This window comes from Amblyraja radiata, chromosome 4 (genome assembly GCF_010909765.2).
Source record: "Amblyraja radiata isolate CabotCenter1 chromosome 4, sAmbRad1.1.pri, whole genome shotgun sequence".
Taxonomy (NCBI): Eukaryota; Metazoa; Chordata; class Chondrichthyes; order Rajiformes; family Rajidae; genus Amblyraja; species Amblyraja radiata.
Window position 1 is genome coordinate 6,907,863 of NC_045959.1, and position 13,420 is coordinate 6,921,282.

Below are 13,420 nucleotides of genomic sequence, written 5' to 3' on the forward strand. Positions count from 1 at the left end.
GTGCTAGAAACTGCTGGGATAAACACTAACATGTACAAATTTTATTCCACCAGGGCAGCATCCATGTCGACGGCTAAAGAATGGACATGCCTATAGACCACATCCTGGCTACAGCAGGATGGTGGGAAGGGAAAAGACCGTTCAGAAATTTTATAATAAGCCGTTGGCAAAACCTGGTTTATTTGCAGTAAAGATTTACGAACTGCAAATATTTAATTTAAGCCCAGGGGAGCAACTTAATTCTTTGTTGTTATTGTTTAAAAAATACCATTGTGTTTTTCTACAAATAGACTCATTGGTTCATTACGATAACACTTCCTCCCTCAAGAACTTCGGCAGTGAGTGAAATGAAACTGTTACACGGTTTGAAATCACAGAGCTTTGAAGTCTTCACGTAGTCACTCACGTGACTCCGAAGTAAAATAGTAAGATTAAACGAGAACTTACCAGTTTGAAGTTTGATCTGTATTTTATGAGGAGTTACGATGAGGGATTACGTGCCCTCCGCTCCCACCCTCATTATATGGATCAAACTAATAAATTGATGTCTCCTTATCTTTACTATGTTTACTTCAAAATAACTGTGTCTATCTGTGATTCCACACCGCTGCTTGGAAGTATGCCGCGCCTGCGCACTGAGCGGGTTCTTCACGTAATCCCTCATCGTAACTCCTTATAAAATACAGATCAAACTTCAAACTGGTAAGTTCTCGTTTAATCTTACTATTTTGATACGTTGTTGCATAGCAACTTCTGCTATAGCACACATGGTCCTTTGTTCAACTTCAGCTAACCATCTCTTCGCATCTTCCATAAAATTGTAAGATTAAACGAGAACTTACCAGTTCGAAGAACCCCGCCAGGACGCATCCGTGTCATTCTTCAAAGCAGCGGTGTGAAATCACAGATAACTGTAATGACTTAAACATAGTAAGATTAGAGAAAGAAATACCAGTTGAGTATATGATCATGGGTGGGAGCGGAGGGCACGTATTCCCTCAACGTACTCCTCATAAAATAATGATCAAACTTCGAACTGGTAAGTTCTCGTTTAATCTTACTATTTTACTTCGGAGTCACGTGAGTGACTATGTGAAGATTTCAAAGCTCTGTGATTTCATGCCGTGGAAACGAGTCCATGCATCACATCTGCCTTAATGACTGTAGGAGAAATTGTGTCAACATAATTTAGACATGAATCCGACATTAAAATCCATGAAATTTATTAACACAAATTATAACCCCTATTTATGGGGTAAATTAAATTACAGAAATTAAAATTGTTTCTGCAAACGTTCCAGGTTTCATGACTGGTTTATTATAAAATAGTTGGAATGTTTTTTCCCCTGACCCTTGAGGATTTAGTCCATTGGTACATCCAACTGCATAGCTGCCGATGTAGCTACAGCCCTGGTGGAATGAGATTTTAAAATATTAGTATCCACCCCAGCCTGTGTTAGAACCTGTTTCAGCCATCTTGAGATGGTCTGGACCATCACTTTTTTGTGTGGTTGCTTATGGCTGACTAAAAGTGCCTTCTCATTGCCTCTGATGATTTTCGTTTTCTCCATGTATAACGACAAATGTCTTACTATACAGAGACGATCATCTGTTGGGTAAGACCTAAATTCTATATTGAGGCCCGCTGATCCCTGTCTGTTCTGCTTCACTAATTCATAAATATGAAACGTAATATTTTCAGATGAAGAAGTCATGTTGTCCAGTATTAATTTATGTAATGACTGTACCCTTTGTGCCGTGACCAATGCCATTAGCATGACTGTTTTTAATCATTCTATGTAGGGACACTGTTGTTGGAGACCAATTCCTGAGCATCTTCTGGACAATACTCACATCCCATATTTGGGAGTACCTGGTTCTTGGGGGATTGGTATTAAAAATTCCCCTCGTAAGTTTTGTTACCAGTGGGTGAGTTCCAACAGAGTGACGCTCTGTTCCTTGCCATAGATAAGTTGATAAGGCACTTCTGGCGCAGTTGATGGCACTATAACTGAGCCCCTCATCATAATGGAGGCCTGCCAGGTATTCCAGAACAGACGGGATGTTCATATCTCTATAGGTGACGCTGTTTTTGTTACAATACATCTCCCACTTCCTGATATAGACGAGATACTGTTTTTTGGTGGACTGTCTTTGGGCCGCCGAAATCATGTTCACTGTTCGGTCCGTCAGTCCCAGCTGTAGTAGAGGTATTTTTAAACTCTACAAATTAATAATTCAAATAGTTATGGCATGGGTGCCTATCCCTTGTTACGGGATGAACCAACAAGTCTGGTCTATTCGGGGTGGTGATACATGGTTCTAATACCATGTTCAGTATCACTGGGAACCATGGTTGAGTAGGCCAATCGGGTACTACCAAAATACCAGACGCAGAGTTTTGCTGTATTTTCCTTAATACCCGACTGATGAGGCAGAAAGGAGGGAATGCATAAATAAACAATTTCCCCCAATGCAGCGAAAATGCATCTGTCGCAGCTGCCCCAGGGTCTGGTTCCCATGAAACATAATTTGATAACTGGTGATTAAGCCTGGATGCGAATAGATCGATATCTGGTGTTCCATATCGTGCTGTAATATCAGCAAATACTTCTTTATTCAACATCCATTCGGTGTTTTCATTGAATTTGCGTGACCTGGTGTCTGCCACTAAATTTAGTTTACCTGGTAGGTAAGTAGCTGATATTCAAATATCTCTCTGGATACACCACTGCCAAATTGTATTAGCCAGATTGTCACATGATGTCGATTTGTTTCCACCCATGTGGTTGATATATGCTACCACGGTGGTATTGTCAATCTGTAGTCTAACATGTCGGTGATATGACCCAGTACAATATGACTTTAGGCCATGGAATGCACCCAACATTTCCAGGTAGTTTATGCCCAGTGTGAGTAATAATGATGCCTCCTGAGCAGTCCATCTACCTCCACAGCTGGAGATGGAATTGGTGGCACCCCAACCAAGTGCACTGGCATCAGTTTGTAGCACCATTGAAGGGTTGCTGATAATGATTGATTGAAACAAAGCCAAATGTTATCTATCCACCATTTTAGTTCCATTATAGCTTTGATTGGTAGCTTCATTGGTCTGTCAAAATGACCAGCATTGATTTTGAGTGCTTGTATTTTTGCTCTCTGTAAATTTTGGTAATGCAAAGGTCCTAATTGTGTGGCTGGAAAGACAGCCACCATTTTGCCAATTACTTTTGCTACCAATCTGATGGATGGTTTACTGATGTCAATGAGGTTATTGCAAGCCTCTATTAAGTCTATAGCCTTTACCTTTGGCAAAGTCATCGACATGTGAACTGAGTCAATGGTGAACCCCAAATAGTCCATTGTAGTGGAAGGCGTTAATTTAGATTTAACTGGATGGATAATAAACCCCAGTTTTTCAAATAACTGTTTTGTGGCTGTTACAGTTTGTTTGACCAATTCCAAAGTTTTGCCCACAATAAGTATGTCATCTAGATATGCCATGACCATGTATTTTCGTTTCCGTAGAAACGCTAGGGCTGGTTTCAAAATTTTTGTGAACAGTCTGGGGGCTGATGTTAACTCATTTGGCAGCGCTCTATACTGCCATGGCTGTCCCATCCAGTTGAATTTTAAGAAACATCTGTGGTCACCTCGTATAGGCACTGAATAGTAAGCATCTTTTAAATCGATGCTAGCCATGAAGTAACCTTTGGAAATCAATTGTTTAGCAGTAACAAAGGTTTCCATTTTAAAATGAATATATTGTACAAATGTATTCAATTTGGTCAGATCTATGATGATGCGACAACCACCATCGTTTTAGTTTTTGATAAAGATATTGGACACGAATTCTAGCGGTTCGTGTTGGAATTTTTCAATTACACCTTTTGCGTAAAGCCGCTCCAGTTCAGCATGCGCTTCTGATTTTTCTTTACCGGAAAGTACGAACATTCGGTTCGGTATATGCTGAACTGGAGGGCTGTATTTGTGTATAAATTCTATTGTATATCCCTGGATACTGCTTAAAATATAAGTATCGGTAGTTAACATGCTCCATGCATCCAGAGAGGAGTGTAATCTCCCCCCAACCTGCATGCTCCCTGTATTTTGTAGGGAACCAGACCCACCTACCTCCATAGTTACCAGTGGCAGGTTTACTTCTTTTTGTAAATCCTTCGTTGATGTTGAGGCGGTGGTGTCTGGGTTTGTGGTTTGGTTGATGTTGGAGGTTCGTGTATCTTCCAAGAAGGCCGGCCTGGGCCATGGCCTAAAAAAGACTCATGTTTGGTGTACCGGACCTTCAAGCTTTCACCAGTCGGTCTTGTTCTACTGGTGGGTGCGTAGGGATGCTGTCTGTGGCTGTAGTGGGTTTTTGATGAAGTCCCTTTTATGAGTCCCAGGGTTTTTGCTTCCTCATTGAGCTCTTTGACTTGCTTCGATAGGTTACCTCCAAATAGTAGTATTGGTGGTTTTATGTTCCCAGGTTTGCACAGACCCGCGAATTTCGGATTTAAAGTGGGTCAGATGGCATTCTTCCTGATGCTATTTATCTCATATTGAGTGTTGCAAAGCAATGCCAGTGCATCATGTTGGTCCTGGGACATGTCCTTCACATCCACTGTGTGGGCGAATGCTGTTATCCCTGCTGTTAGGAGTTTTAATACCTTTTGGAGTTTGACATCCATGCCTCTAACTCCTATTCCAATATGTTTCCATATACAAGTATTGACTACTGGAACATTCAGGGATATACAGTTGCCCGGTGCCAGGTGTCTTGACGTGGTGTCCATTACAGCCTGTTCTTGTAGCTGGTTAAAAGACATATAGTCTATACTGGCAGCAAGCTTTTGCTCCAGGTTTTGGCCAGTCTGGTCTGGCTGTAAGAAGTTGGACACCATGTCCAGCAGATTTTCTCGTACCTGCATCCCCTGCACACTTGATTTTTCTTCTGCGAACCCCTCTTCAGGATCAGCCCAGTACTGACCCCCAGTGCTCCCTTCTGATGAGGGAGAAGCACTGTGCAGCCCTACAAGAGGTGCTGCTGTGGGTTTTCCATAGAGCCCACAGTGACTCGACTCCATCTCCCGGAGCCTATCACGTTGGAGCAAATGCTCCACACACCGCTCCATCCGGCTCCAGCGCTCACGGTCGCTGGCTGCCCGCGGTTGCTCAAAGTCGGACTCCTCTGAGTCCACGACTTTGTTAGTTTTTTGTCTTGCCTTACCGCCCGGCCGCGGAGTGGATATGGCCGGTGCGGAGGCGACATCGGGCACAGCTGAACCCATTATCGGTGATTCAAGTGCCGCTGGCCGCTGCTGGCTGCCCGCTACTCCACGGTCCTCCCCCACCAGCTTTGTCGCAGCCCTTGTTGCTTTCTTAGACTTGTCCATGCTTCCCACCTGTAAGTTGGTATAGGAAACACACAAAAAGACTGCAGAGTAACTCTTACCTGCTGGTTCCGGCTTTTTTAAACTGCCGCTGCGGGGGAACGTCGTTCCACCCCGCCTGACGTTTCGCAATGCGTGTAGCGATATGACACGCATGCGTCCTGGCGGGGTTCTTCACGTAGTCACTCACGTGACTCCGAAGTAAAATCATCAAGTAACTTCACCTTTTCTTTCAACCACTGGAAGTATCTTTCAAGTTCTTCCAGAGGCAGCTGTGAACTCACCAATGAGTTTTGCTTATCTCCAATCTCGTGACCAATGCTGAATAATTGCTCCAGATTAGACCTATGTTTATTGTTAAATTCTTTAATGTTGTAGAAACATAGAAACATAGAAACATAGAAAATAGGTGCAGGAGTAGGCCATTCGGCCCTTCGAGCCTGCACCGCCATTCAATATGATCATGGCTGATCATCCAACTCAGTATCCCATCCCTGCCTTCTCTCCATACCCCCTGATACCTTTAGCCACAAGGGCCACATCTAACTCCCTCTTAAATATAGCCAATGAACTGGCCTCAACTACCATCTGTGGCAGAGAATTCCACAGATTCACCACTCTCTGTGTAAAAAATGATTTTCTCATCTCGGTCCTAAAAGACTTCCCTCTTATCCTTAAACTGTGACCCCTAGTTCTTGACTTCACCAACATCGGGAATAATCTTCCTGCATCTAGCCTGTCCAACCCCTTAAGAATTTTGTAAGTTTCTATAAGATCCCCCCTCAATCTTCGAAATTCTAGCGTGTAGAAGTCGAGACTATCCAGTCTTTCTTCATATGAAAGTCCTGCCATCCCAGGAATCAGTCTGGTGAACCGTCTCTATACTCCCTCTATAGCAAGAATGTCTTTCCTCAGGTTAGGAGACCAAAACTGTACGCAATACTCCAGGTGTGGTCTCACCAAGACCCTGTACAACTGCAGTAGAACCTCCCTGCACTTATATTCAAATCCTTCTGCTATGAATGATAACATACCCTTTGCTTTCTTCACTGCCTGCTGCACCTGCATGCCTACTTTCAATGACTGGTGTACCATGACACCCAGGTCTCGTTGCATCTCCCCTTTTCCTAATCGGCCACTATTCAGATAATAGTCTACTTTCCTGTTTTTGCCACCAAAGTGGATAACCTCACATTTATCCACATTATACTGCATCTGCCATGCATTTGCCCACTCACCCAACCTATCCAAGTCACCTTGCAGCCTCCTAGCATCCTCCTCACAGCTAACACTGCCCCCCAGCTTCGTGTCATCCGCAAACTTGGAGATGTTGCATTCAATTCCCTCATCCAGATCATTAATATATATTGTAAATAGCTGGGGTCCCAGCACTGAGCCTTGCGGTACCCCACTAGTCACTGCCTGCCATTCTGAAAAGGACCCGTTTACTCCTACTCTTTGCTTCCTGTCTGCCAGCCAGTTCTCTATCCACATCAATACTGAACCCCCAATACCGTGTGCTTTAAGTTTGCATACTAATCTCTTATGTGGGACCTTGTCGAAAGCCTTCTGAAAGTCCAGATATAACACATCCACTGGTTCTCCCTTATCCACTCTACTAGTTACATCCTCGAAAAATTCTATAAGATTCGTCAGACATGATTTACCTTTCATAAATCCATGCTGACTTTGTCCAATGAATTCACCACTTTCCAAATGTGCTGCTATCCCATCTTTAATAACTGACTCCAGAATTTTCCCCACCACCGATGTTAGACTAACTGGTCTGTAATTCCCCGTTTTCTCTCTCCCTCCCTTTTTAAAAAGTGGGGTTACATTAGCTACCCTCCAGTCCTCAGGAACTACTCCAGAATCTAAAGAGTTTTGAAAAATTATCACTAATGCATCCACTATTTCTGCGGCTACTTCCTTAAGTACTCTGGGATGCAACTTATCTGGCCCTGGGGATTTATCGGCCTTTAATCCATTCAATTTACCTAACACCACTTCCGGCTAACCTGGATTTCACTCAGTTCCTCCATCTCATTTAACCCCCGGTCCCTTGCTATTTCCGGCAGATTATTTATGTCTTCCTTAGTGAAGACAGAACCAAAGTAGTTATTCAATTGGTCTGCCATGTCCTTGTTCCCCATGATCAATTCGCCTGTTTCTGACTGCAAGGGACCTACATTTGTTTTAACTAATCTTTTTCCTCTTCACATATCTATAAAAACTTTTGCAGTCAGTTTTTATGTTCCCTGCCAGTTTTCTTTCATAATCTATTTTCCCTTTCCTAATTAAGCCTTTTGTCCTCCTCTGCTGGACTCTGAATTTCTCCCAGTCCTCTGGTAGGCTGCTTTTTCTGGCTAATTTGTACGCTTCATCTTTTGTTTTGATACTATCCCTGATTTCCCTTGTTATCCACGGATGCACTACCTTCCCTGATTTATTCTTTTGCCAAACTGGGATGAACAATTGTTGTAGTTCATCCATGCAGTCTTTAAATGTCTTCCATTGCATATCCACCGTCAACCCTTTAAGAATCAATTGCCAGTCTATCTTGGCCAATTCACGTCACATACCCTCAAAGTCACCTTTCTTTAAGTTCAGGACCCTTGTTTCTGAATTAACAATGTCACTCTCCATCCTAATGAAGAACTCAACCATATTATGGTCACTCTTGCCCAAGGAGCCACGCACAACAAGACTGCTAACTAACCCTTCCTCATTACTCAATACCCAGTCTAGAATAGCCTGCTCTCTCGTAGGTTCCTCTACATGTTGGTTTAGAAAACTATCCCGCATACATTCCAAGAAATCCTCTTCTTCAGCACCCCTGCCAATTTGATTCAATCAATCTATATGTAGATTGAAGTCACCCATTATAACTGTTTTACCTTTGTTGCACGCATTTCTAATTTCCTGTTTGATGCCATCCCCAACTCCACTACTACTGTTAGGTGGCCTGTACACAACTCCCACTAGCGTTTTCTGCCCCTTAGTGTTTCGCAGCTCTACCCATATCGATTCCACATCCTCCAAGCTAATGTCCTTCCTTTCTATTGCGTTAATCTCCTCTCTAACCAGCAACGCTACCCCACCTCCTTTTCCTTTCTGTCTATCCCTCCTGAATATTGAATATCCCTGGATGTTCAGCTCCCAGCCTTGGTCACCCTGGAGCCATGTCTCCGTGATCCCAACTATATCATATTCATTAATAACTATCTGCACATTCAACTCATCCACCTTATTACGAATGCTCCTTGCATTAAGATACAAAGCCTTCAGGCTTGTTTTTACAACATTCTTACCCCTTATACAATTATGTTGAAAAGTGGCCCTTTTTGATTTTTGCCCTGAATTTGTCTGCCTGCCACTTTTACTTTTCACCTTGCTACCTATTGCTTCTACCCTCATTTTACACCCCTCTGTCTCTCTGCTCTTGCACCCATCCCCCCGCCACATTAGTTTAAATCCTCCCCGACAGCACTAGCAAACACTCCCCCAAGGACATTGGTTCCATTCCAGGCCAGGTGCAGACCTTCCTGTTTGTACTGGTCCCACTTCCCCCAGAACTGGTTCCAATGTCCTAGAAATTTGAATCCCTCCCCTTGCACCATTTTTCAAGCCACGTATTCATCTGCAATATCCTCCTATTTCTACTCTGACTAGCCCGTGGCACTGGTAGTAATCCAGAGATTATTACCTTTGAGGTCCTACTTTTAAGTTTATCTCCTAACTCCCTAAATTCACCTTGTAGGACCTCATCCCTTTTTTTACCTCTATCGTTGGTGCCAATATGCACCACGACAATTGGCTGTTCACCCTCCCCCTCCAGAATGTTCTGCAGCCGTTCAGTGACATCCCTGACCCTTGCACCAGGGAGGCAACATACCATCCTGGAGTCTCGTTTGCGGCCGCAGAAACGCCTATCTATTCCCCTTACAATTGAATCCCCTATTACTATTGCCCTTCCACTCTTTTTTCTCCCCTTCTGTGCCGCAGAGCCACCCATGGTGCCATGAACTTGGCTGCTGCTGCCTTCCCCTGATGAGCCATCTCCCCCAACAGTATCCAAAATGGTATACCTGTTTAGGAGGGAGATGACCGCAGGGGATTCCTGTGCTACCTGCCTACTGCTATGCTGGCTAGTGGCCACCCGTTCCCTTTCTGTCCTCTTTCCTTTTACCTGCGGTGTGACCAACTCACTGTACGTGCTATTCACGACTTTCTCAACATCGTGGATGCTCCAGTATGAATCCAACCGCAGCTCCAATCATTCAATGCGGTCTGCCAGGAGCTGCAGCTGGACACACTTCCTGCAAACATAGTCACCAGGGACACCGACCATATCCCTGATCTCCCACATGTTGCAGGCTGAGCAAACCACGGGGCCAATCTCCACTGACATAGCTTACTCCCAAATTATCTCAACTCCTTCACACTATAAAAATCTTTATCCTTTAAACTGTACCTTTACTAATAAACACTGGACCCTTAACCTGAAAGCAGAAATGCAAACCTGGGGTTGCACCCAATCAGCTGCTTCCTCTGGTCCGCTTCCACCATTCAGAGGCTTCCACCAGACCCCTTCTCTGGAAGTGTGATGGAACGCTGCAGATTGGGTAACTCCTCCTCTCGCTCCAACGGCTCCCCGGGAACTTGTGTCTTATCTTTATTCGTGTGCTGCATTGGCAAGTCAAATTTCACTACACCATTTGGTGTATGTGATAATAAATGTCCTTTGTTGTATTTGTTGTTGAACCGGTCAGCTCTAAACCAATCTTTGGCTGAAATCTTTAAGAAGGAACTGCAGATGCTGGAAAATCGAAGGTGGACAAAAATGCTGGAAGAACTAAGCGGGTGAGGCAGCATCTATGGAGTGAAGGAAATAGGCATCATTTCAGGTCGAGACCCTTCTTCAGACTGATGTGAGGGTGGGGCGGGGGGGGTGCGGGAAGAGGAAAGGAATAGGTGGAGACAGTGGGCTGAGGGGGTGCTGAGAAGGGGAGGAGAAATTAGGGACTACCTGAAGTTAGAGAAGTCAATGTTCATACCGCTGGGGTGCAATCTGCCCAAGCGAAATATGAGGTGCTGCTCCTCCAATTTACGGTGGTCATACCACAACGGATCACCATCATATGTAGGAATTTCTATTGGTGGTAGGGTGAAAGAGCGATTTTGTTGAGATATGTGCTTGTTGAATTCAGCTTGCCTATTCCCCAATGTAAAGAATCCATCCTGAGATCCTTGGCTTGGCACAAACGGATGATAGACAGGCCTCTGATATTCATACTGGCTTGCTCGAGCCTGTGTATCAGGCTTTGGAAATGCATCCTTAGTTGTTGGTTTGTCCCGAGCCTCGACGGCCGCCCCATAAGTACTTTGCTTAGATTTGGCACCCTGTTGCAGCGATGAAGTCTTATTGGCCCACCACTTTTCCAATGGGTGTTCTACGCCATGGAATCTGGTGGTCCTTAGTTGTGGAATTAATACAACTGCTGTCTCACTTTGAGCAGTTCTTTTTCTCAAATGGGAGCTCTTCAGATACTTTAGAGCCACCTCTTGAACCTTGGCCCTCCAGTACCTCAATCTCCGTCCTAGCTTCTTCCAACTTCGTATCCAGTTCCAACTGTTCCTTTTCCCTCTTTAACTGTTTTTCATCTCTTCAAACACATGCTTTCTTGTCAAGCCGGCAGCTCGTACCGTAAGAGCAGCCACATTTGATTTGGCATTCATATGAGCAGATGCTCTTGAAATTAAACTGGCTCCTGAACTGGACTTATGTCTCAATCTTTGTGTCCTCTGATCAACCAGCTAACCATTTCTCCACATCGCCAATGGCGCCGTTAAGATATTCAATCGCTTTTTGAAACCTCTGATTATGCTCTTCACCTTCCTCATCAGGCAATGATAACCTCATTAATAATTTGTGGTTTTGTGCAAGCCCAAGGTGGAGGCTGACTAGCCATCCATGATTAGATTTTACTTCATCAGCATTCTCATCAAGGCACATGAGCCTCCAGGAACCTTATTAAATCGATAATCCACTTCCATAGCTAGTTTCTCTCCTTTTGGGTTTCTCTCAGGAAGGCAACTCGGGCCTTACATGCTTCTCCTTCTGGATAAATGAGTTTTCTGTAGCTTTCGATTGACTCGTTAACTTGTTCCCATATCGAGTTTCCCTCATTCTGGTATCTTTCCAGGAAAGTTGCTTGTCCTTGGCTGAGCTTGACTTCTCTCATCTCTTCACTTCACTTTGCCACCTTGTGGCTGTTCTGACTCACCTGCTCCATCTTGCTGCATGAATTTAAACAGGTCTTGGCAGATTGCCAAATCATTTAATTGGACAAACAGGAACTTCTTCAATTTACTTCAGTCTTATTGATAAACATTAAGCAGAATGTTTCGTAAACATCAGATATGAAACTATAACAAACTGGACTTTCAGACAACATTCAAAATATTTTCGAAGTTAGTGATGTTCTCAGTTCCCAAAGAATGTGTCTTATCTCGACTTCAAAACAACTCAAGGACAAGCACTGGATCTCTATCCAGGCAGAACTGACAAAGAAGCTTCTTGACTATTTTCCAAGCTTAGCAGAACTAGCTTATAATTACTTTTCAGAAGCCGTGCAAATTAAAGCCTTCTAGCTTCTGAAAGCAGGTTAGTATAATAGTCGATCTACTCACGATTCCATGGTGAAGTCTTCAATCTTCAGATAACTCTTGCTGAAATCTATTGTCTTCAGTTCCTCTTCTGGAACCGGTCTTCTGGCCTAATCTCTCCAGAGATCCGGCCCAATCTGACCCTCTTCTTTGGGACTTATGCTGCCACCTCATGGTGAGGTATTTTTTGACTCGATATAGTGGCAGATTATTATATAGTTGAGATCGCTCCCTCTAGCCACTGAGAAAAACATGGGTGAGGAGATAGTGTCGTTTACGCTTGGGAGCTCGCCCCGAGACATTCAAAGCCTCTCGAAAGATAAATCTTCATGACACAGTCCTATTTCTTACAGTTTGGCTTTCTTCCCAACCAATTGTTCAAGCGCTTTTGATTACAACATGCGCCTTAATTTAGTTCAACAAAGAAACTGACAAGTTACTAAAGAACAAACTGGACTTTAGTAATGGAATCGTGAGTAGATCGACTATTATACTAACTAAACTTTTAATAGTTTCTTTATTGTCGAAGCAAAACAGTAAGATATTTATCCAACCTTCTTCTTTGACTCATACTTTTTAATCTTAGTCAAACTCCGTATGTCTCCGCATCACTCCGCATGTTGGAAAGTTCTGACCAATGGTCGAAAGATATTCCTTCTATCATGCCTCCTCCGAACTAAACTAAAATGCAAACAGTTTCTGCACAAGAATCCCCGCAGCAAATGCGTCTCTCACTATGTAATGTCCCACCCACATAATTACAGGCAGACAAAATTTAAAGGCAAATGCCATAATTTATGACACACAAAAGTAAGCCAAATGACCACTACACATACCTTGAGGATATTTTGCAGTGGAGTAGACAAAATGTGTAGCAAAACTGCAGATGCTGGTTTAAATCGAAAGTAGCCACAAAATGCTGGAGTAACTCAGTGGGACAGGCAGCATATCCTGCCTGTCCAGCATGCTGCCTGTCCCGCTGAGTTTCTATCCAGCTGGCTGGCTCTTCTTGGATCCGATGGGACCTAACCTTCAAGAGCACCCAAATGCCATGCTGAAATCCATATAGACAATGTCGGCAGCTCTGTCCTCATCAACTATTTGGGTTACTTCAGTTTAGGTAAAAGGTACAGGAAACAGGCACCGAGTCCATGCTGACTTGTGATCACCTGTTCTTATCAGATATATCCTACAAAGATAGGGAAAATTTTACAGAATCCTATGAACATACAAACCGGCAACTTTTTGGAATATGGGAGGAAACTGGACCACTCAGAAAAAACCTACGTAGTCTCACAGAGAACGTGCATACACTGTACAGACAACACCTGTAGTCAGGATTGAACCTAGGTCTCTGGCAC